General features: G+C 41.8%; 1 long non-coding RNA gene across 1 annotated transcript; it reads left to right on the top strand.

The window, feature by feature from the left end:
- The first annotated feature begins 506 nt into the window (after nucleotides 1–506).
- Nucleotides 507–18,022, top strand: LOC121036014 (uncharacterized). Its single transcript, XR_005793187.1, has 4 exons — nucleotides 507–698; nucleotides 6,545–6,628; nucleotides 12,730–12,831; nucleotides 17,565–18,022. It is a non-coding gene; the product is annotated as an uncharacterized LOC121036014 (long non-coding RNA).
- Nucleotides 18,023–23,582: the final 5,560 nt, after the last annotated feature.

The following is a 23,582-nucleotide window of genomic DNA, read 5'->3' as shown; positions in this document are numbered from 1 at the left end:
GCCTGCTTGGGATTCTTTCTCTCTCCTGTCTCTCTGCTCTTTTCCTGTGCTTGTGTGCTCTCTCTCTCTCTCTCTCTCTCAAAATAAGTGAATAGACTTAAGAAAAAACCCTTTACTTACAATATACATCAGAGCTACCCAAAAGAACTTTCTGCAATGATGGAAATCGTCTATATCCACGCTGTCCAGTACAGTAGCCACTACAGGTGGCCCTTGAGCACCTCAAATGTGATTCACGTGACAAAGGAACCACATTTAAAACTTTACTTAATTTTAATTGATTTAAATTTAAATAGCTGCATGTGGCTGCAGGCTATCCTAGGGAACAGTGCTATTACAGAGCATATATGTGTCTCCAAGGCTTTCCTCCTCCCCTGCTCCCTCCGAATCCAAGCTCGCTTTTTTTTTTTTTTAACCATAAGTGACCCTGGCACGCTTCAGCATCCCTCTCTAGGCTCCTTAACATGAGAGGAAGTAAGCAAACACTCAGCTTGTTGCCCTACAATTTCTGCAGCTCTCAGACTCCTTCATGTGGAGGCTGGGAGGGGGGTTGGGAGAGGCTTACTGAAATGCCAGTAACATGGTGAGAAAACGTCCGTTCTCCACCAGGCATTTCCTTTGTTGACACGACAGGTTTTCTCTGTGTCCATGTGAGGAGAGCAACGGCTCACCCTGAAATGGAATGCCCGACGTCTCAGGTGGGTGATGTTTCTATTTCAGTTTAATGTGTGTTTAAACTCATATAAGTTCCTTGAGTTATGTATGCTTGAAGGTACGACATTATAAATGTTTTAGGAGAAAGCCTGTGGAAATTGCATTGCGATTACATAACCAGAGAAGAATTTGACGAGTCCTGGGTTTGCACGAAGGAAAGCAGCTCGGGAGGGAGCTGAGCCTCCAACCAAAGCCCCACTTCCCCAGGACAGAATCATCGGAGTGTGACCCGGGTGATACTGGCAAAGAGCCCGGGCGAGGAAGATGGTTGGGAAAGGTGGATTTACTCAAACGGGCTCCTGGGAAAAGAAAGGAGCAAGGAGTTTCCAGGGTGGAAAAAATAAATTTCATGCTTTTTAGCGAAGGTCGAAGGCAGTTATTGAGCCCTGAAAGGAGAAAGTGGGTGGAAAGAGAATATAGCACAGATAATGTGTACCTGGAAAAGGTCTGGGGCCTGAAGACAGCTCATGGGTGTCAGAAGAACAGGATAGATGGGGTCTGCCTGTGATTGGGTGTCACACAGACACCACGTTAAGGGGATGATGACCAGGTCTGGGGAAGAGTCCTTGTTTAAAATGGGAAAGTGTCTCCTTCACTTATTCAGCCATCCGGCTGTTTAGGTCTGCTCAGGCTGCTGTAACAAGATACTATAGACTAGGTGGCTTACACACCAGCAATTTATTTTTCTCATAGTTCTGGAGGCTGGGAGCCGGCTGATTTGGTTACTCATGACAGATCTCTTCTGGCTTGTACCTTCTTGCTGGGTCCTCACATGGCAAGGTGGGGTAAGGGAAGGAGAGAGAGAGAGAGAGATGGAGTGGGAGAGGGGGAGGGGAGAAGGGAGGGGAAAAGGAGGGGAAGGAGGGAGGGAGGGAGGAAGAGAGCTGCCTGTCATCTCTTCCTATAAGGGCCCTAATCCCATCAGACCATAGTCCCACCCTCAGGAGCACATCGAACCCTCATTGCCTCCCAAAGGCCCCATCTCCTAATACCATCACGCTGGGAATTAGCACTTCAGTGTGTGAATTTGGAGGGGAAGACAAATTATAAGTATATAGCATCAGCCATTCAACAAATATTTATTGAGCACTAGTTATTAAGTGCTACAGTTATATTGAGTAAAACACCATCTCAGTCTCAAGGAACTCAGTGCAAACAATCACAGCCCAAAGACCTAAGTGCACTAATAGAGAAAGTGCTGGGAGGTGCACAGAGGATGAGGGACCGGCTCTGCTTGGGGGTGTACGGATTAGGGTTATGTGACATTTGAGCGACTCTTCTCTTCTCTTCCCTTCCCTTCCCTTCCCTTCCCTTCCCTTCCCTTCCCTTCTCCTTCCTTCCTCTCTTCCTTCCTTCCTTCCATACCTCATTCATTCAATCAAAAAGTTTATCAAGTGTCTACCAAGTACAAAGTCCTATTCTACTGCCCAAGGTCATGGCGCTCAATGAGTCAGACAAAAATACTTGACCTTTGGTGATTATATTCTAGAGGAATAAGATAATAAATAATAAGCGACTAGGTAAACTATTACACAGTCTATCATATTATTATTTCTTTGCCTCAGGTTTATTTTTTAAAATCTTTATTATTGAAGTATACTTAACACATGATGTTCAGGCGTACAACATAGTAATTCAATGATTGTATATGTTACAAGCATCTCTCGAAGAACTAGGGAGGTACAGAGAGGGTGATTCCCAGACAGAGGTGACAGTATGTGCCAAGTCAGGAAGGTGGTCGAGGCACAGTGTGTTCTGACATTTGGCATGATCTGTTGTGTCATGGGATTATGAATGATGGCATGGGCTAGGATAGGTCAGCAGGAGATGACATTAGAGAGACAGGTTGGACTTGGAGGAAGATCCAGATATGCCATGCTAAGGACTTTGAACCTGCTCTCAAAGGAAATGGGGAGTCTGAGAACTAAACAGAGTTTTAAACGGGAGAATGTGCAGACCTACGTGTAGGAAGCTAGTGGGCATTGCATTAATGTGCTGGGGCTGCCATCACAAAGTACTACGGACTGGATGGCTGAAACAACAGAAATTTATTTTCTTACAGTCCTGGAGACTGGAAGTGCAAGATCGAGGTGCTGGAAGGTTCAGTCTCTTCTGAAGCCTCTCTTCTTAATTTGTAGGTGGCCGTCTTTTCCCTGTGTCTTCACATGGTCTTCCCTCTATGGTGTGTGCCTGTCTGTGTCCGAATTTCCTCTTTTTGTGAGGACACAAGTCCTATCGGGTTAGGGCTTACCCTGATGACCTCGTTTTAGCTTGCAACCTCTTGAAAAGGCCCCATCTCTAAATATAGTTACATTCTGAGGTACTGGAGGTTAGGGCTTTAACACACGAGTATGGATGGGGGCTGGGGAGGTGGGGGCACAATTCAGCCCATCACAGGCATCCATACTGAAGGTAGGCTGGATAACAAAGGCTGGTAGGTGATGAACTACTTTAAAGCTCTTTGGTACAAATTCACTTGTTGAGTAATGGTGAAGACCTGATTGGGGGCTGTGGTGGGGACAGAGAGGAGCTGGTAGTTTGGGGAGGCATTGGGAGGCTAATGGCTGAAACTAAGTCAAGGAATTTACTAGAAGGGAGAAGTTTGTACCCCTTAACTCAGAATCCCTACCTAATGTCAACAAATACTCGACATACAAACGGGTGCAGATGAAAGCCCGTGAGTTCAGGATATAACAGATACCCTGACTGCAAGGTGATGAGATCCAGCCTCAGTGTCACACCCAGGATCGCTGCTGAGGTAGAAGTGTGACACTTTTTATAATAATTTCTTATCCGAGAGCTCTTCATCCTGCTAATAAATTCTTTTTTTTTAATATGAAATTTATCGTCAAATTGGTTTCTATACAACACCCAGTGCTCATCCCAACAGGTGCCCTCCTCAATACCCATCACCCACCCTCCCCTCCCTCCCACCCCCCATCAACCCTCAGTTTATTCTCAGTTTTTAAATGTCTCTTGTGGTTTGGCTCCCTCCCTCTCTAACTTTTTTTTTCCTTCCCCTCCCCCATGGTCTTCTGTTAAGTTTCTCAGGATCCACATAAGTGTGAAAACATATGGTATCTGTCTTTCTCTGTATGACTTATTTCACTCAGCATAATACTCTCCAGTTCCATCTATGTTGCTACAAAAGGCCATATTTCATTCTTTCTCATTGCCAAGTAGTATTCCATGGTGTATATAAACTACAATTTTTTTTATCCATTCATCAGTTGATGGAAATTTAGGCTCTTTCCATAATTTAGCTATGGTTGAAAGCCTGCTAATAAATTCTGCTTCTCTATGTGCACAAGAGCTTGAGCATACACCTTCATCAGGTCTAAACAAAGGGACTAGTATATTTCCTAATGTCCTGAAGAAGTGGTTGGTGATTTAGGGGAGCAGAGTTATCTAGAAAAATCATTGGAGGGACTCAGGTGCAGTGAAAGTGATCCTTTGCTCCCTATTAAACCTCATCGTGCCTATGTTGTATATTCTCAGCATTACCGAGACTATTGCTTTATCACATTACTTATGTCATATAATTGTTTTTGACTCAATGCCAGAAACACCTGGACCAGAGAGGTCCCTGACTTCATTGAAAAACAGCTTCCAAGTTTCAGCAACTTTTAAAAATAGAATTTCTAAAGTCTTCCCTTTGACTAGAACAAGCAATCCTAAAATTTGTATGGAACCACAGAAGACCCCGAATAGCCAGAGTAATATTGATGAAGAAAACCAAAGCAGGAGGCATCACAATCCCAGACTTTAGCCTCTACCACAAAGCTGTAATCATCAAGACAGTATGATATTGGCACAAAAACAGACACATAGATCAATGGAATAGAACAGAGAACCCAGAATTGTACTCACAAATGTATGGCCAACTAACCTTTGACAAAGCAGGAAAGAGTATCCAATGGAAAAAAGTCTCTTTAACAAATGGTGCTGGGAGAACTGGACAGCAACATGCAGAAGAATGAAACTAGACCACTTTTAAACGTAAAAAAAAAAAAAAGAAAAGGGGCTCCTGGGCGGCTCAGGTCATGATCTTGTGGTCCGTGAGTTCGAGCCCCGCATCAGGCTCTGTGCTGACAGCTCAGAGCCTGGAGCCTGCTTCAGATTCTGTGTCTCCCTCTCTCTGACCATCCCCTGTTCATGCTCTGTCTCCCCCTGTCTCAAAAATAAATAAAAAACGTTAAAAAAAAAAAAAGAAACTAGACCACTTTCTTACACCATACACAAAATAAACTCAAAATGAATGAAAGACCTAAATGCGAGACCAGAAACCATCAAAACCCTAGAGGAGAAACCAGGCAAGAACCTCTTTGACCTCAGCCTCAGCAATTTCTTGCTTGACACATCTCCGAAGGCAAGGGAATTAAAAGCAAAAATGAACTACTGGGACCTCACCAAGAGAAAAAGCTTCTGCACAACAAAGGAAACAATTGACAAGACTGAAAGGCAACTGATGGAATGGGAAAAGACCTCTGCAGATGACATATCAAATAAAGGGTTAGTATCCAAAATCTATAAAGAATTTACCAAACTCAACACCCAAAAAAACAAATAATCCAGTGAAGAAATGGGCAGAAGACATGAATAGACACTTTTCCAAAGAAGACATCCGGATGGCCAACAGACACATGAAAAGATTCTCAATGTCACTCATCATCAGGGAAATACAAATTAAAACCACACTGAGATACCACCTCACACGGGTCAAAGTGGCTAAAATTAACAACTCAAGAAACAGATGCTGGTGAGGATGTGGAGAAATGGGAACCCTCTTGCACTGTTGGTGGGAATGCAAACTGGTGCAGAGGCTCTGGAAAACAGTGTGGAGGTTCCTCAAAAAATTAAAAAGAGGGGCGCCTGGGTGGCGCAGTCGGTTAAGCGTCCGACTTCAGCCAGGTCACGATCTCGCGGTCCGTGAGTTCGAGCCCCGCGTCAGGCTCTGGGCTGATGGCTCAGAGCCTGGAGCTTGTTTCCGATTCTGTGTCTCCCTCTCTCTCTGCCCCTCCCCCATTCATGCTCTGTCTGTCTCTGTCCCAAAAATAAATAAACGTTGGAAAAAAAATTAAAAAAAAAAAAAACTAAAAAGAGAACTACCCTACGACCCAGCAATAGCATTACTGGGAATTTACCCAAGGGATACAGGAGTGCTGATTCATAGGGGCACATGTACCCCAGTGTTTATAGTAGCACTATCAACAATAGCCAAATTATGGAAAGAGGCCAAATGTCCATCAACTGATGGATAAAGAAGATGTGGTGTATACATACATACAATGGAATAGTACTTGGCAATGAAAAAGAATGAAATCTTGCCATTTACAACAACGTGGATATAACTGGAGGGTATTATGCTAAGTGAAATAAGTCAATGAGACAAAGACATATCATATGTTTTCACTCATATGTGGAAGTTGAGAAACTTAACAGAAGACCATGGGAGAGGGAATGAAAAAAAATATATTGTTACAAACAGAGGGAGGCAAACCATAAGAGACATTTGAATACAGAGAACAAACTGAGGGTGGAAGGGAGTGGAGGGGTGTGTGTGTGGGGGGGGATTGCTGATGGGCATTGAGGAGGGCACTAGTTGGGATGAGCACTGGGTGTTGTATGTAAGTGATGAACCATGGGAATCTACCTCCAAAACCAAGAGCGCACTGTACACACTTTATGTTAGCCAATTTGACAATAAATTATATTAAAAAAAAAACAAAGGTTAGATGTAATGCTATTAAAAGACATCAAAAAAATAATAATAAAGTCTTCCTTTGAGTCATTGCCCCAGAACTGAACTCTCCTGCTTTTTCCTTTTCAGAACTCCTTCATGCTACTGGGTCACTGCCACTTCTGTCTTCCTCCAAAATACCACGTACCTAGAGCACGGCACCACTAAGCACGGGTAAGAGGGGAGAAGGCAGTGAAGGTGTGTATGGCACAGTTCCTGCTTCCAGGAGCACACAGTCTCCTGAAAGAAAAGAGAAGCGCAGGATGTTGAAATGGGACTCTTGTCTCTCTTTTTGGCTGAGGCACCAAGTCAATAGATACAACAGCAATGACATTGCAAAGCGAGGCATGTGGTTTCCCAGGCAGGACTGCAAAGGAGGTCACTGGGAAGCCAGCTTTGAGGCCCCAGCTGACCACCAGCTGCAGCCTATACAAAACACTGGAGAGGCCAAGAGAGAGGCTGGAGGTTAGACAGAGAACTCCTTTGAAGAGAAATAGGCAGTGTGCACTGAGTTTTATCCCTCCATGGAGGGGGAGGTGGTGCTGCTACCTTCTTTCCTCGGTCTGTGAGGGTGACTTCAAAAACACCTTTGGACAGCTTGTCAGGTATTCCAAGGAAAATGGGTAACTCAGGGGACCAGAGTCTGGGTATGTGGATTCTCACGAGTGAGAGGTTGGCTGAGGCCACAGAGAAAAGGTCTGTGTGCCCGCACTTGAACTGACCGCAGGCCAAAGATGCATGTTCACTGTGGACCAGAGGTGAGTGTGTGTGTGAGAGAGAGAGAGCCCTGGGGGATTATCATAGAGAAGGCCCAGAGCAGAAAGAAGCTAGAGGAATTGCTATGTGACCATGGGCCAAAGGAGGGCTTTTAAGTGACCAGCTAGATGGGACTCTTCTGCCTGAGTCACAGGCATGATAGGTGGGAAATAGCCCCAGTTTTGGGGGGCAGGAAGGAGGCTCAGAGAAAGAATTGGCTTCACACAGGAGTCATGTGACCAAAGGCTGCTTCCTCTGCCCCTTCCCTGATTCTAACCTTGGCAAGGACAGAGGTACAGCCAGCAAGGTGAGTGAAAGAGAGAAAAAACCAACCACATGGTTCCAAGGGCCCACCAGAAGGAGGCCCAAACCGATAGGGAGGGACTTTAACGTTAAATGGAAATTTGACCATTATATGGGCTGGATATTGTGAACGTATTATCTGAGAGAAGCAAGAAGCCGCGAGGCCTGCCTGAGATTTCATATGGTGGCAGAGAAAGAGCCAGCCCCTCCAGTGGGTTGAACCCACTCTTTTAGGGTAAGGAAACACTGTGTTCTGATTGTACTTGGTGATTTTCCCTCTTTCCAGTACTGGTTCTTTTTTTTTTTTTTTAATTTTTTTTTTTCCAACATTTATTTATTTTTGGGACAGAGAGAGACAGAGCATGAACGGGGGAGGGGCAGAGAGAGAGGGAGACACAGAATCGGAAACAGGCTCCAGGCTCCGAGCCATCAGCCCAGAGCCCAACGCGGGGCTCGAACTCACGGACCGCGAGATCGTGACCTGGCTGAAGTCGGACGCCTAACCGACTGCGCCACCCAGGCGCCCCAGTTTCCAGTACTGGTTCTATGCACACATAATGATGATCTCAGGCAGAATAACGTACCCGTCTCTTGTTGCCTCAGCGCACACCCATTGGACTCCTCCTCTGTGCCAGACCCAGCTGACTCTGGGGAACAACAGGGAACAAAACCAGGCAAGGCCTTGACCCTTCAGAGAACTGACAGTCCAGCTGGGGAGACTCTAGACCCTATGAAACAAACTCACGTGCAGCATGTTTTGAGAATGTGATGAGGGAAGAATCACACAGGAGTGGAGTAGAAAAGAGGAAAGGCTTCCTGGAAGAGAGAGGACGGAGTTGGGTCCTGCAGAAGTGGCCAGCCCTGGGTGGGAAGCAATGGCCAAGAAGGCTCTCCAGACAGAGTGACCAGTGTTCAGGCACATCATGGGAGAGGAGTGGTCCAATGTCGTGTCAGCACAGAGTGTGCAAAAGGCCAAATGAGTATGAGTCTATTATAGGAAATAGAATACAGTAGGCAAATCTACAGAGATGGGAAGCAGATTGGTGATTGCCTAGGGTTGAGGGGGTTGCTAATGAGCACTGGGGCTCTTGTTGGGAAAAGGAAATTTCCGAAAATTTGATTGAGATGATGGTTACCTTAAATACATTAAATATACTGAAACCATTGAATTAGACACTTCAAATGAGTGAATTTCATGGTATATGAATTATATCTCAAAAAAGCTGCTAGAAAAAGAATCCAGTCACAGCACAATAAATATAGATGATACAATCCGTAGAGAATTCAGAATCTGGCAACACTAGACAGCATGTCATTTAAGAATAGGTGGCAAACCTATAAAGAAATCAGGGGAATCCAGTCAATAATATTGTAATAACTTTGTACAGTGACAGATGATAACTAGACTTACTGTGGGGATATTATAGGGTATTGTATGTCAGTTAAACTTCAGTAATAATAATAAAAAAAAAAGAAATAAAGGGAATGATCCTGCAAATGTCAGGGCAAAATTCATTCTTGGAGGCAGGAGGGAAACAGGTAAATGGGGGAGCACAGGAGTCAGTGACCATCTAACAAAGCCAACATAGCTGAGTCTTACTGTGACTGGTGGTTTCACAGGCATGATCTTTATAAAAATAATTGTACATCCCTTAGGAACAATCTTTTGAATGTATGACATGTTTCAAAATAAATAAAGACAAAAGGGGAGGAGGACAAATGAGAGACAGGACCAAAAGTCCCCTGGCACTCATGGGGAAGAGTCCAGAGCACGAGGTGAGACCTAACGAGGGAGACGATGGGGAGCCGTTGAACGTACTTGAGGAGACAGCAAGGGGATGGGAGAGGTAGTTTAGGAAGGTAACCAGGCTCTGTGAGCAAGATGGATGGGAGCAGGGAGTGGCCCTGGGTGGGGAGAAGTTCCAGGGGAGAGAGAACAGGGTCTGAGCATGTGCAGTGGGCCAGTCGGGGAGGGGGTGCCATGGGAATGGCGTGAGGACCACCGTGCAGAAATCAGTGATGTAAGAGTAAGGGAAGAAGGATGCCTGGGAGAATGAATGACAGCATGGTGGGCAGAGATAGGGAGTCAGGGAGGAGGGGCTGGAGGGAAGCAGAGATGAATAGTTCAGCCTTGGCTACGTATGGAGTATAAGAAACTACTATATTATAAAATGAGGGATCTCAGGAGCTTGCAACTCTAACTCTTGGCAAATTGTAGGTTCCCACATAATTATGGGATCTTTCCAAGTTCTATTTGGACCAGGTTCTTTGAGGAACCTGCCTGTCTTTTGTAGTCCCAACCCTCTCTGTATCTCAGCCTGATCTGCACTCCCCGCCTCCCACCACTTTCCAAGATGTAGAACGAGAGGAGTCCCGTTGGTTTAGCCCAGGGCCTTGGCAGTGCCGATTTGAGAGGAGGCTTTTCGGCTTCCCAGCTCTGAAAACTCTCCTTGAATAAATTGTTCTTGGCTACCCCAGCTTCCTGCTGCTCTGGGAACCTTATCTGGCATAGCTTGTGAGAGGAGCAGAAATGAAGGTCCCCAGGAGGTAAAGACTCCTAAGGCTAGGACCTGAAGGAAGAACAAGCTCCTCCAGTTCCAGGTGGGAGGAGCAGGCGGGCAGGTGCCAGCGAGAGACAGCGTGAGTGGAGCTGACAGGGAGGGGCCCGAGAGCAAGCCAAGGGCCAAACTGTGCAAGCAGTTAGACTGGACTGACTATTTACCCTAAGGGTAACTGAAGCTATTGAAGGTTTTGAAGTAGGGAAATGATATGATCGGTTTCTACTTGTGGCTAATGAACATTTACTGTGTGCCAGGAATCCTTCAATCTTTTCATCTACACTATCTTATTTAATCTTTTTAGTGTCTCTATGGGACTGGATATGATCCATCCATCCATCCGTCCATCCACTCATCCACCCACTCAACTCTCCATCCTTCCATCCATCCATCCCTCCATCCCTCCATTCATCCACCCAACTAACAATTTTTTAAAAATTGAAGACAGCTTTGTGCTAGTCACTGTACTCATGTTCTTTGGACAGATGAGGAAATTGAAGGGTCCTCACTCCTAGAAGTTCAAATCAATTCTTTAAAAAAAATTTGTTTTTTAGTTTATTTATTTTTGAGAGAGAGAGAGAGAGAGAGAGAGAGAGAGAGAGAGAGAGAGAGAGAGTGCGAGCAGGGAAGGGGCGGAGAGAGTGGGAAGCACAGAATCTGAAGCAGGCTCCAGGCTCTGAGCTGTCAGAACAGAACGGAGCCCGATGCGGGGCTCCAACTCACAATCTGCGAGATCGTAGATCATGACCTAAGCCAAAGTCGGCACTTAACTGACCTACAGCCTAGGTCAAATCAAGGCTGTAACTAGAAAGAGGCTTGGCCAGAATTCAATTCCAGGAAAGCAGACTCCAGCGCCTGGGGTTTTCCACTGGATCAGAGGCATTGCTCAGGTCTCTTTTCAGGGTAGGACTGCAGGTCCTGGGTGAGTCCTAAAGGCAAGGTCACCTGGGATCCTGAAGTATGAATTGGTCTTCAGTAAAATGAGGGGGTTGCTGAGGCCACTATATATGAGATGAATAGAATAAAAAGCACATGTGTGAATGAATTTGGCAGACCTGGTTACCTGCCATTTCTCTGCCTTCTTTCTTGCTAACAGACGTCTGATTTGGGGGGTGGGGCATGCTGGGAAAAGCAAAGTGTGGGGGAACCACAGTGTATCTAGTTTCTATAGAGACTTGTGATTGGTTTGAAACCAATCATGGCTAAGCTAATACTGTTTGTTAGGTACTCACCTTTTCTGCCCCCTTTGCAGCTAGTGGGGGGCCAGCCATGTGACCAAGTTTTGGCCAGTGAAACAACGGGGAAGTCTGTTGAGGGCTTGTAAAAAATGGTTTTGATTGCCCTGATGGAAAGCAAGAAAATCAGCCCTGTCTATCTGGCTGCCTTACTGCATCCTGACTTTGAATGCAGTCATGATTCCTGGAGCTGTGGTAGCCATCTTGTGACCATGAGGCAACAGACACAAAGACAAAAAGCCAGCAAACGAGGTGGCAGGATAGAAAGAGCTGGGTTCTTAATGTACTTGAGCAGCTAACAAATGGCAGCAAGGGCTTCCCTCCAGACTGCTAATACGTGAAAAAAGTAAATCCCTAGGAGTTAACATTTTTTTCCATTACCTCTAGTTGACCATGTGCTAACTGATATAATAAGCATGGTGAGGAGAAGGCAGGAAGGAGAGAACTTATTTGGAGTGTAGGGTGATGTGAAGGCACCAATGGGAATGTGGCTTTGTTTTCTCATTACTTTATGTGTTGTAAATCTTGAAGACAGGGTCACTTTTTCTTTTCTGTTTTTTATCTTTTCCCTTCTGTACTCGCCTAACTTCCCCCTTCCCTTTCGCCCACATCAAGCCCCCATGCACCATGACTTGGTTTGGAATGAAGAAATTTCCCCTTTGTTGATTCTCACTCTACCTTTGTCAAGTTATCAAAAATTTTCCAGATAGGGCAGACACCTAAACTCTTTCACTGTACTCATGAAAACTTTTACAGATGCTTCGCTTATTATTTTCTTTAATGCCCAGAAGGGAAGCTGGTAATTTAGAAACTTACATGGTCCTTTGAGAAGAGGAAAGGCCTCAAGCCAAAAATGTCATAAAAGAATTTGGAAGGGAGGGAAGGGCAGTTGTAAAAATAAAATGACAGAGACAATGGAAGAAAAGGAAAGAAAAGATACAAGGGAATCTTTTGAATCACTGGCATTTTCATGCTCTCACAAGTTATCGTCAGCAAAACCTACATGACCCCCTACCCTCACCCACCACACACTTTCTGCTTAAATCCCAGCAGTGGACTGATGTCTCTTCTATCGGGGGAGACACATTTCTGAGATATCTAATTCTAATAGCCTTGCACGACAGCACTGTTAGTTACTTTGCATACAGCTGTTACTCCAACTTCCCTTATTCCAAGTGAACAGCGTCCCATTTTTAATTACCCTCCAAAGTGTGGCAGCGCTATTCAGATTAGGATGGCCTTGCAGTGGCTTCAGACCTAGGGTAGGAAGTTGTTTTCCCTTCCAGGGATTGGCTTATGAATGGCCCTGTGACACAGTTTTGGACACTGAGACAAGAGGGGAAAGCTGGTAGGGATTTTATGGGGAAGTTTCCTTTGTTTTTAGAGGAGGTGGGCATGTTTGTTGTTGTTGTTGTTTTTTCAGATTCTGGTGTGGATGTGTAAAGAGGTGATGCCTGGAACGATGACAGCCTTTTGCGGACCATTAGAGGAGCTCTCCAAAGGATAAGCCAGCATACTAAGGATGGTAAAAAGAAAGAGTCTGTGTTTTTGGTTTTGTTTCACCTCCATATTAACCAACTCTGGAAATATTCCCCTTTCGAACTTGATGTTTTATTATTAGACTGGCTGATCAGAAAGAAGACTGGGTAAAGGTGAATCTTCAGATTCTTGCAGTGCCAGAGAATAAGGAAGTGCTAAACTGCCACCCCCAAGAGGCTATGTCAAAGGGACACAGCTGAAAGACCTTCCAATGGCCAAAACTGGGACCATTTGAGCAATAAAATAATTGAAAGGTGCTGGATTGGTCACGATCTCGTCGTCCGTGAGTTCGAGCCCCGCGTTGGGCTCTGGGCTGATGGCTCGGAGCCTGGAGCCTGTTTCCGATTCTGTGTCTCCCTCTCTCTCTCTGCCCCTCCCCTGTTCATGCTCTGTCTCTCTCTGTCCCAAAAATGAATAAACGTTGAAAAAAAAAATTAAAAAAAAAAAGAAAAAGGTGCTGGATTATAACCTGAAGTATAAAATAAATATCCACAGGTCCATACTAATATAAAAAAGTGAATAAATACATGAATAAGAATGGAGGAATCTCCTGGGCAGAAAAATTCCAAATAATTCATGTAGATATTATGTCCTCAAAGAAGTGAAGCCTAACTGCCCACTCCCTAAGTGTGGAATTCCTTTAGAAGGAACCACTTCCTTCTAAAGAGTAAACTATGGAAACTGGGGAGAAAAGGGTTACTCCACAGCGGAGAATCTTGACACATGTGACCTCAGCTGGTGATCAAGGTCAACATCAACAGGGGTTAAGTCATATTGATAGAATGTACCCCTGATATCATGTGGTAAGAATGGCACTTTATCTCTCTGGTTTTCCTTCCCCAGACCCATAATCCCTTTCTAATCATGCGACTAACATCAGACAAACCCAAATTTAGGTATGATCTAAAAAATTCTTACTTGGTACTCCGCAAAGCTATCAAAATCATCAAAGACAAGGACAATCTGAGGAACTGTCATAGCAAGAGAAGCTCAAGGAGACTTGGTGATTGACCAGAATGTGAGATCCTGGAAGGGATCCTGGATATGAGGTAAAAACAAAGGAAATTTGAGTAAAGTATGGAGTTTAGTTAATAATAATGTATCAACGTTGGTTTATAAATTTTTTTAAGTTTATTTATTTTGAGAGAGAGAGAGAGAGAGAGAGAGAGCACATGTGTGTGTGAGTAGGGGGAGGGGGAGAGAGAGGGAGACGGAATGAATCTCAGGCAGGCTCTGCACTGTCCAGTACAGATCCTGATGTGGGGCTCAAACTCGCGAACCGTGAGATCAAGGCCTGAGCCGAAATCAGATGCTTAACCCACTGAGCCACCCAGGTGCCCTGATTCACAAATTGTGACAAATTTACCATACTAACATGAGATGTTAATAATAGGGAAAAGCAGGGGAGGTAGATAGGGATTCTCAGCGTTATCTTCACAAAGTTTCTATAAACCCAAAACTATTTTAAAATTCAAAGTTGATTTTAAAAAAGAGAGCTACCGATATTAAGAATGAGAAAGATTCTAGTCACTACAGGATATTAAAAGGATAATATTATGAACAACTTTATGCCAATTTATTTGGTAAGTTAGACGAAAAGGACACAATTGTTAAAGACCCAAGCTACTAAAGTCACCCAGGAAGAAACTTAATATAGTGTAGATAACTTAAGTAGCCCATGGCTATTAAGGAAATTTCATATCTAGTTTAAAACTTTTCCACAGAGAAAACTTCCAGCTCCGTTAGTTTCACTGAGAAATTCTATCAAACATTTAAGGTAAAACTATGGCCAGTCTCACACTTCTAGCCTTCATTCCAGAAGGCTAGCATTACCCTGATATCAAAACCAGCATAAGACATTATGCGAAAACTATACCCCACTATACTTCATGCAAAAATGCTGAGCGAAATTTTAGCAAACTGAATTCAACAATATGTAAAAGGGATAATACGTCATGAGTAAATGAGGTTTATCCCAGGAAGGAAAGCTTGATTTAACATTTGAATGTCAATCAGTGTAATCTGTATTAACAAAATAACAATAAACAGAAGAAACTGAGCACTAATACACATTAACAGAACAAAAAAGGAAAAACCGTAGGATCATCTCAATGCAGAAAAAGCTTTTGACAAAATTCAACATCTATTCCTGATAAAACTCCAGCAACTAGAAACAAAAGGGAATTTTCTTCAACCTGATAAAGACATCTATGAAAACCCACAGCTAGTATAATATTTGCTGGGAAAGAGAATGCTTCACTCCTAAGATCAGGAGTGAGACAAAGGTGCTTACCATGGTAAGCAAGGTTGTACTGCAAGGTTGCGCCAAGGTTGTACTGCGGTTTCTATACGCTGCAATAAAGCAAGAAAAAGAGATAAACATTTATATTTTGAGAAAGAAGTCAACCTGGCTTTATTTACAGATGACATGGTCATCTCTGTGTAAAGTTGTATGAAATCAGTGAGTTTAGCAAGATTGCAGAATCAATATACAAGATGAATATACAAAATCAATAGTATTTCTGTACATTAGCGATAAGAAAATCAGAAATTGAAAACTTTGAAGTATGCCATTGACAAAATCATAACAGATATGAAATACTTGGAAGTCTAAAGATGTGAGGGGCGCCTGGGTGGCTCAGTCAATTAAATGTCGGACGTTGGGTCAGGTCATGATCTCAGGGTTTGTGAGTTCAAGCCCTGTATTGGGCTCTGTGCTGACAGCTTGGAGCCTGGAGCCTGCTTCGGATTCTGTGTATCCCTCTCTGCCCCTCCTCCACTTGTTCACATTCTCTCTCTCTCTCAAAAAATAAAATAAAATAAAATAAAATAAAATAAAATAAAATAAAATAAAGTTAAAATTTTTTTTTTAATTAAAAAAAAGAGAGATGTGAAAGACCTGTCACTGAAAACTCTGTAACATTGTTGCAATAAATGAAAGAAGACCTAAATAGATGGGAAATATACATGTTGATGAATTGGGAGACTCAGTATTATTACAATGTTAATGATCTCCAATGTAATCTAAAAATTCAATGCAATACAATCAAAATCTCAGAAGCCTATTTGGGGAGTAGAGATTTATTAAACTATTTCTAAAAATCCACATGGAAATACAAAAAGCCCAAAATAACAGCTTCAAAAAATATACGCAAAGTTGGGGGGACTTAATACTACCTGCATTCAAACTAGTTATAAAGTGCCAGTAACCAAGATGCGGTGTGTTATTTGCTAAAAGATAGACAAATATAGACAGAGAATAGACTGGAAAGTTCATAAATAGAGCATTTATATATGCTCTCTCTAGACATAGACAACTTATTTGGGACAAACCTACAAAGGCAATTTAGTGAAGCTTTCTAGTCTCTGCAACAGGTGGTGCTGGGATAATTATACATCCAAATGCAAAAAAAAAAAAATTAACGTCAGTACCTCATACTATGTACAAAAACAACCCCAAGTAGGTCATAGACCTAAATGTGAAAGTAAAATTAGAAAACTTTTGGAATAAAATATAAAAAAAAAAATCTTTGTGACCCTGAGTTAGACGACAATTTGTTAGATACACCACAAAAAGCATGACCCATAAAAGAAAAAATTGTTAAGTTGCACTTCATCAGAATTAAGCACTTTTTAGTCTCTTCAGTGAATGGTATTGGGAAAACTGGATATCCAGGAGCAAATGTAAGAAACTGAACTCTTACATCACACACAAAAATCAACTCAAAATGGGTTGAAGAATTAACAGTGAGATCCAAAACTGTAAAACTCTCAGATAAAAACATAGGGGAGAATCTTCAGGACCTAGGTCTTGACATTGATTGTATGGATATGACACCAAAAGCACAGGCAATAAAAACAAAAATAAGGGAGACTACATCAAACTAAAGAGTTTTCTGTATATTAAAATGAACAATCGACAGAATGAAAAGGCAGACTATGGAGTGGGAGCAAATATTTGTAAACCATGTATCTGATAAGTGGTCTCCCAAATGTTTACGGAGCTCCTAGAACTCAACAGTAAAACAACTAATAACTTGATTGAAAAAAATGGGCTGGGGACTTGAATAGATGATTCTCCAAAACAACATACCAATGTCCAACAGGTGTATGAAAAAAATACTCAATGTCAAAAAAAAAAAGCAACAAAAACAAAACCCCACACAACTCAATGTCATTAATCATTAGGGAAAAATAAATCAAAACCGCAGGGGCTATCACCTCATACCTGTTGGTGTATAACAGGGTGGCCATTATATTAAAAATAAACAGGGGCGCCTGGGTGGCTCAGTCAGTTAAGCGTCTGACTTCAGCTCAGGTCATGATCTCGCAGCTCGTGGGTTCGAGCCCCGCATCAGGCTCTGTGCTGACAGCTCAGAGCCTGGAGCCTGCTTTGGATTCTGTGTCTCCCTCTCTCTCTGCCCCACCCCCTGCTTACACTCTGTCTCCCTCTCTCAAAAATAAATAAAACGTTAAAAAAATAAACAAACAAAACCTGAAAGATAACAAGAGCTGTCAGGAAAGTGGAAAAATTAGAATCTTCGCATACTGTCAAGGCAATGCAAAATAGGGCGACGATTATGGAAAACAGTATGGAGGTTTCTCAAAAAATTAAAAATAGAAGTACTTCATAATCCAACAATCCCACTTCTGGGTTTTTTCCTAAAAGAATTGAAATAGGATCTCAAAGAGATATTAGCACTCTTTTGTCCTCTGCAGCACTATTCACAATAGTCAAGATGTGGGAACTACCGAAAAGTTCACCAACAGATGAATGAATGGAGAAAATGTGACGTATACATACAATGGGATATTACTCAGCCTTCAAGGACATTCTGCAAGATGTGACAACCCCGGGTGAAACTTGAGGACATCATACTAAGTGAAAGAAGCCAGAAAAAACAGAAAGGTAAATAATGTGTGAGGTATCTAAAATAGTCAAACTCATAAAATCAAAGAGTAGAATGGTGGTTACCAGGGCCTGGGGGAAAGGGGAAATTGGGAGTTATTAATCAATGGGCAGAAAGTTTCAGCCGAGCAAGATGAGTAATTTCAAGAGATCTGCTGTATGACCTTGTACTTACGGTCAACAATAACGAGTTAACACACTTAAAAATTTTTTGAGAGGGTAGGTCTCGTGTTAGGTGTTCTTACCACATTAATTAAAAAATATATAAACCTTTGCTCTTTTTTTTTTAATTTTTTTTTCAACGTTTATTTATTTTTGGGACAGAGAGAGACAGAGCATGAACGGGGGAGGGGCAGAGAGAGAGGGAGACACAGAATCGGAAACAGGCTCCAGGCTCTGAGCCGTCAGCCCAGAGCCTGATGCGGGGCTCGAACCCATGGACCGCGAGATCGTGACCTGGCTGAAGTCGGACGCTCAACCGACTGCACCACCCAGGTGCCCTTAAACCTTTGCTCTTATAAGCCCCTAGAAGAGAATGAAAAGACAAGCCACAGACAGGGATACAATATTTTCAAGTCTTATATCAAATAAAGGTCTTATATACAGACTATATACCAAATATCAAAATTCAATAATTATAACCTAATTGTTTGAATGGGCGAAAAATGTGAACAGACACTTTACCCCCAAAGATATAGGGATGGCAAATAAACACATTAAAAGATGCTCAATATCATTCATCGTTAGGGAAATCCAAACTAAAACCACCCTGAGATACCACTACATATTCATCCCAATGGCAACACAGGTGAATCACTGAATGCTTATGTGAGTGATAGGAGCCAGCCCCAAAAGTTCATACTATAGGATTCTAAGTTTTATAAAATCCTAGAAAAGCAAATTTATCTGTAATGACAAGAAACTGTCTACTAGGTTGAGTAGGGTGGGGAGAAGTGACAGGGAGGAATATAAAGATTTGGAGGCGAGGGATATGTTCATTATCCATTGCTGCTCTTGGTGGCGTATATGTTCGTATATGCATCATTCATGTATACATGTGTCAACACTAACCAAGTTGCACACTTTATACAAAGCTTACTATACCACAATTATAACTCAGTAAATTCTATCTTTAGGAAATAATCACAGATATTTAGGAAATCATCTTTTAAAAAAATCACCATAAAAATGTATTTATAAGGATATTCATTGCAGAAATATTTACAGTAGCACAGAAGCTCAGAGGTAGATTCAAAGCCCAGTGATAGAAAGATGTAAATTGTGCTTTTACATTATAAAAATAAGTATTATACATTTATATAATGTGAGATTTGTGATGGAATTTTACTCACATGAGGAAAGGCATGCAGTATGTTACTGAAGAAAAGCAGGATACAAAATCTTGAAATATAATCACAATTTAACTACCGTCTCCCCCTCACACCCACTAGGAGATAACATTCCTGAAGGAGATGCACTAAAATTATCTGAGTGGTGGTATTATGGACGGTTTTTTTTCCCTTTTATTTTTTAATTTTTTTACTTATTTTACTTAATAAGGTAAAAATTATTTTACCTCCATATTTTCCAAACTTTTTATAATAACCACAATCAACTTTTTTACCCAGAAAATAACATCTTTTAAAAAATATAATTTATGGTCAAGTTAGCTAATATACAGAGTATATACCGTGTGCTCTTGGCTTCAGATTTCCTTGATTCGTCACTTGCACAAAACATCCAGTGCTCATCCTAACAAGGGCCCTCTTCAATGCCCATCACCCATTTTCCTTGCTCCCCACACCCCCCACTCCTTTCCACCCTCAGTTTGTTCTCTGTATTCAAAAGTCTACTATGGTTTGCCTCCCTCTCTGTAACAATATATATTTTTTTCATTCCCTCTCCCATGGTCTTCTGTTAAGTTTCTCAGGATCCACATATGAGTGAAAACATATGGCATCTGTTTTTCTCTGCCTGGCTTATTTCACTTAGCATAATACCCTCTAGTTCCATCCATGTTGTTGCAAATGGTGAGATTTCATTCTTTTTTGTTGCCGAGTACTATTCCATTGTGTGTGTGTGTGTGTGTATCACATCTTCTTTATCCATCAGTTGATGGACATTTGGGATATTTCCATAATTTGGCTATTGTTGATAGCGCTTCTATAAACATTGGGGTACGTGTGCCCCTATGAATCCGTACTCCCGTATTCTTTGGACAAATTCCTAGTAGTGCTATTGCTGGGTTGTAGGGTAATTCAATCTTTAATATTTTTAATATTTATTTATTTTTGTGAGAGAGACAGAGAGAGACAGAGCACAAGCAGGGGAGGGACAGAGAGAGAAGGAGACACAGAATCTGAAGCAGGCTCCAGGCTCTGAGCCATCAGCACAGAGCCCGATGCGGGGCTTGAACCCACAAACCGTGAGATCATGACCTGAGCCGAAGTCGGACGCTCAACCGACTAAGCCACCCAGGTGCCCCAAAACCACAATTTCCTTACCCATTCATCAGTTGATGGACATTTAGGCTCTTTCCATCATTTGGCTTTGTTGAAAGTGCTGCTATGAACATTGGGGTACAAGTGCCCCTATGCATCAGCACTCCTGTATCCCTTGGGTAAATTCCTAGTAATGCTATTGCTGGGTCATAGGGTAGATCTAGTTTTAATTTGTTTGAGGAACCTCCACACTGTTTTCCAGAGCGGCTGCACCAGTTTGCATTCCCACCAACAGGCAAGAGGGTTTCCGTTTCTCCACATCCTCTCCAGCATCTATAGTCTCCTGAGTTGTTCAGTTTAGCCACTCTGACCGGCATGAGGTGGTATCTCAGTGCGGTTTTGATTTGTATTTCCCTGATGAGGAGCAACGTTGAGCATCTTTTCATGCGCCTGTTGGCCATCTGGGTGTCTTCTTTAGAGAAGTGTCTATTCATGTTTTCTGCCCATTTCTTCACTGGATTATTTGTTTTTCGGGTGTGGAGTTTGGTGAGCTCTTTATAGATTTTGGGTACTAGCCCTTTGTCCGATATGTCATTTGCAAATATCATTTCCCATTCCATTGGTTGCCTTTTAGTTTTGTTGAGTGTTTCCTTTGTAGTGCAGAAGCTTTTTATCTTCACGAGGTCCCAATAGTTCATTTTTGCTTTTAATTCCCTTGCCTTTGGGGATGTGTCAAGTAAGAAATTGCTGCGGCTGAGATCTGAGAGGTTTTTTCCTGCTTTCTCCTCTAGGGTTTTGATGGTTTCCTGTCTCACATTCAGGTCCTTCATCCATTTTGAGTTTATTTTTGTGAATGGTGTAAGAAAGTGGTCTAGTTTCATTCTTCTGCATGTTGCTGCCCAGATCTCCCAGCACCATTTGCTAAAGAGACTGTCTTTTTTCCATGGGATATTCTTTCCTGCTTTGTCAAAGGTTAGTTGGCCATACATTTGTGGGTCCAGTTCTGGAGTCTCTATTCTATGCCATTGGTCTATGCGTCTGTTTTCGTGCCAATACCATACTGTCTTGATGATTACAGCTTTGTGGTAGAGGCTAAAGTCTGGGATTGTGATGCCTCCCGCTCTGGTTTTCTTCTTCAATATTACTTTGGCTATTCAGGGTCTTTTGTGGTTCCATACAAATTTTAGGATTGCTTGTTCTAGCTTCTAGAAGAATGCTGGTGCAATTTTGATTGCATTGAATGTGTAGATAGCTTTTGGTAGTATTGACATTTTAATAATATTTATTCTTGCAATCCATGAGCATGGAATGTTTTTCCATTTCTTTGTATCTTCTTCAATTTCCTTCGTAAGCTTTCTATCGTTTTCAGCATACAGATCTTTTACATCTTCGGTTAGGTTTATTCCGAGGTATTTTATGATTCTTGATGCAATTGTGAATGGGATCAGTTTCTTTATTTGTCTTTCTGTTGCTTCATTATTGGTGTATAAAAATGCAACTGACTTCTGTACATTAATTTTGTATCCTGCGACTTTGCTGAATTCATGTATCAGTTCTAGTAGACTTTTGGTGGAGTCTGTAGGGTTTTCCATGTAGAGTTTCATGTCATCTGCAAAAAGTGAAAGCTTGACTTCATCTTTGCCAATTTTGATGCCTTTGATTTCCTTTTGTTGTCTGATTGCTGATGCTAGAACTTCCAACACTATGTTAAACAACAGCAGTGAGAGTGGACATCCCTGTCGTGTTCCTGATCTCAGGGGAAAAGCCCTCAGTTTTTCCCCACTGGGGATGATATTAGCTGTGGGCTTTTCATAAATGGCTTTTATGATGTTTAAGTATGTTCCTTCTATCCCGACTTTCTTGAGGGTTTTTATTAAGAAAGGATGCTTTATTTTGTCAAATGCTTTTTCTGCATCGATTGACAGGATCATATGGTTCGTTTCTTTTCCTTTATTAATGTGATGTATCACATGGATTGATTTGCGAATGTTGAACCAGCCCTGCAGTCCAGGAATGAATCTCACTTGATCATGGTGAATAATTCTTTTTTATATGCTGTTGAATTCGATTTGCTAGTATCTTGTTGAGAATTTTTGCATCCATATTCATCAGGGGTATTGGCCTGTAGTTCTCTTTTTTTTTCTGGGTCTCTGTCTGGTTTCGGAAGCAAAGTAATGCTGGCTTCATAGAATGAGTCTGGAAGTTTTCCTTCCCTTTCTATTTTTTGGAACAGCTTGAGAAGGATAGGTATTATCTGTGCTTTAAATGTCTGGTAGAATTCCCCAGGGAAGCCATCTGGTCCTGGACTCTTATTTGTTAGGACATTTTTGATAACTGATTCAACTTCTTCACTGGTTATGGGTCTGTTCACGTTTTCTATTTCTTCCTGTTTGAGTTTTGGAAGTGTGTGGGTGCTTAGGAATTTGTCCATTTCTTCCAGGTTGTCCAGTTTGTTGGCATATAATTTTTCATAATATTCCCTGATAATTGGTTGTATTTCTGAGGGATTGGTTGTAATAATTCCATTTTCTCTCATGATTTTATCTATTTGAGTCCTTTCCCTTTTCTTTTTGAGAAGCCTGGCTAGAGTTTTATCAATTTCGTTTATTTTTTCAAAAAACCAACTCTTGGTTTCATTGATCTGCTCTACAGTTTTTTTAGATTCTATATTGTTTATTTCTGCTCTGATCTTTATTATTTCTCTTCTTCTGCTGGGTTTGGGGTCTTTGCTGTTCTGCTTTTAGTTCCTTTAGGTGTGCTGTTAAATTTTGTATTTGGGATTTTTCTTGTTTCTTGAGATAGGCCTGGATGGCAATGTATTTTCCTCTCAGGACAGCCTTCGCTGCATCCCAAAGTGTTTGGATTGTTGTATTTTCATTTTCATTTGTTTCCATATATTTGAAAATTTCTTCTCTAATTGCCTGGTTGACCCATTCATTCGTTAGTAGGATGTTCTTTAATCTCCGTGCTTTTGGAGGTTTTCCAGACTTTTTCCTGTGGTTGATTTCAAGTTTCATAGTATTGTGATCTGAAAGTGTGCATGGTATGATCTCAATTCTTCTATACTTATGAAGGGCTGTTTTGTGACCCAGTAAGTGATCTATCTTGGAGAAAGTTCCATGTGCACTCGAGAAGAAAGTATATTCCATTGCTTTGGGATGCAGCGTTCTAAATATATCTGTTAAGTCTATCTGATCCAATGTATCATTCAGGGCCCTTGTTTCTTTATTTATTCTGTGTCTAGATGTTCTATCCATTGTTGTAAGTGGAATATTAAAGTCCCCTGCAATTACTACATTCTTATCAATAAGGTTGCTTATGTTTATGTGTTTATGATTAATTGTTTTATATATTTGGGTGTTTCCGAATTCGGTGTATAGACATTTT

Source organism: Herpailurus yagouaroundi, unplaced genomic scaffold, assembly GCF_014898765.1.
Source record: "Herpailurus yagouaroundi ecotype Mexico unplaced genomic scaffold, PumYag 162, whole genome shotgun sequence".
Taxonomy (NCBI): Eukaryota; Metazoa; Chordata; class Mammalia; order Carnivora; family Felidae; genus Herpailurus; species Herpailurus yagouaroundi.
The sequence above is the reverse complement of the archived record's forward strand: the minus strand, read 5'-3'. Positions and strand labels throughout refer to the sequence as shown.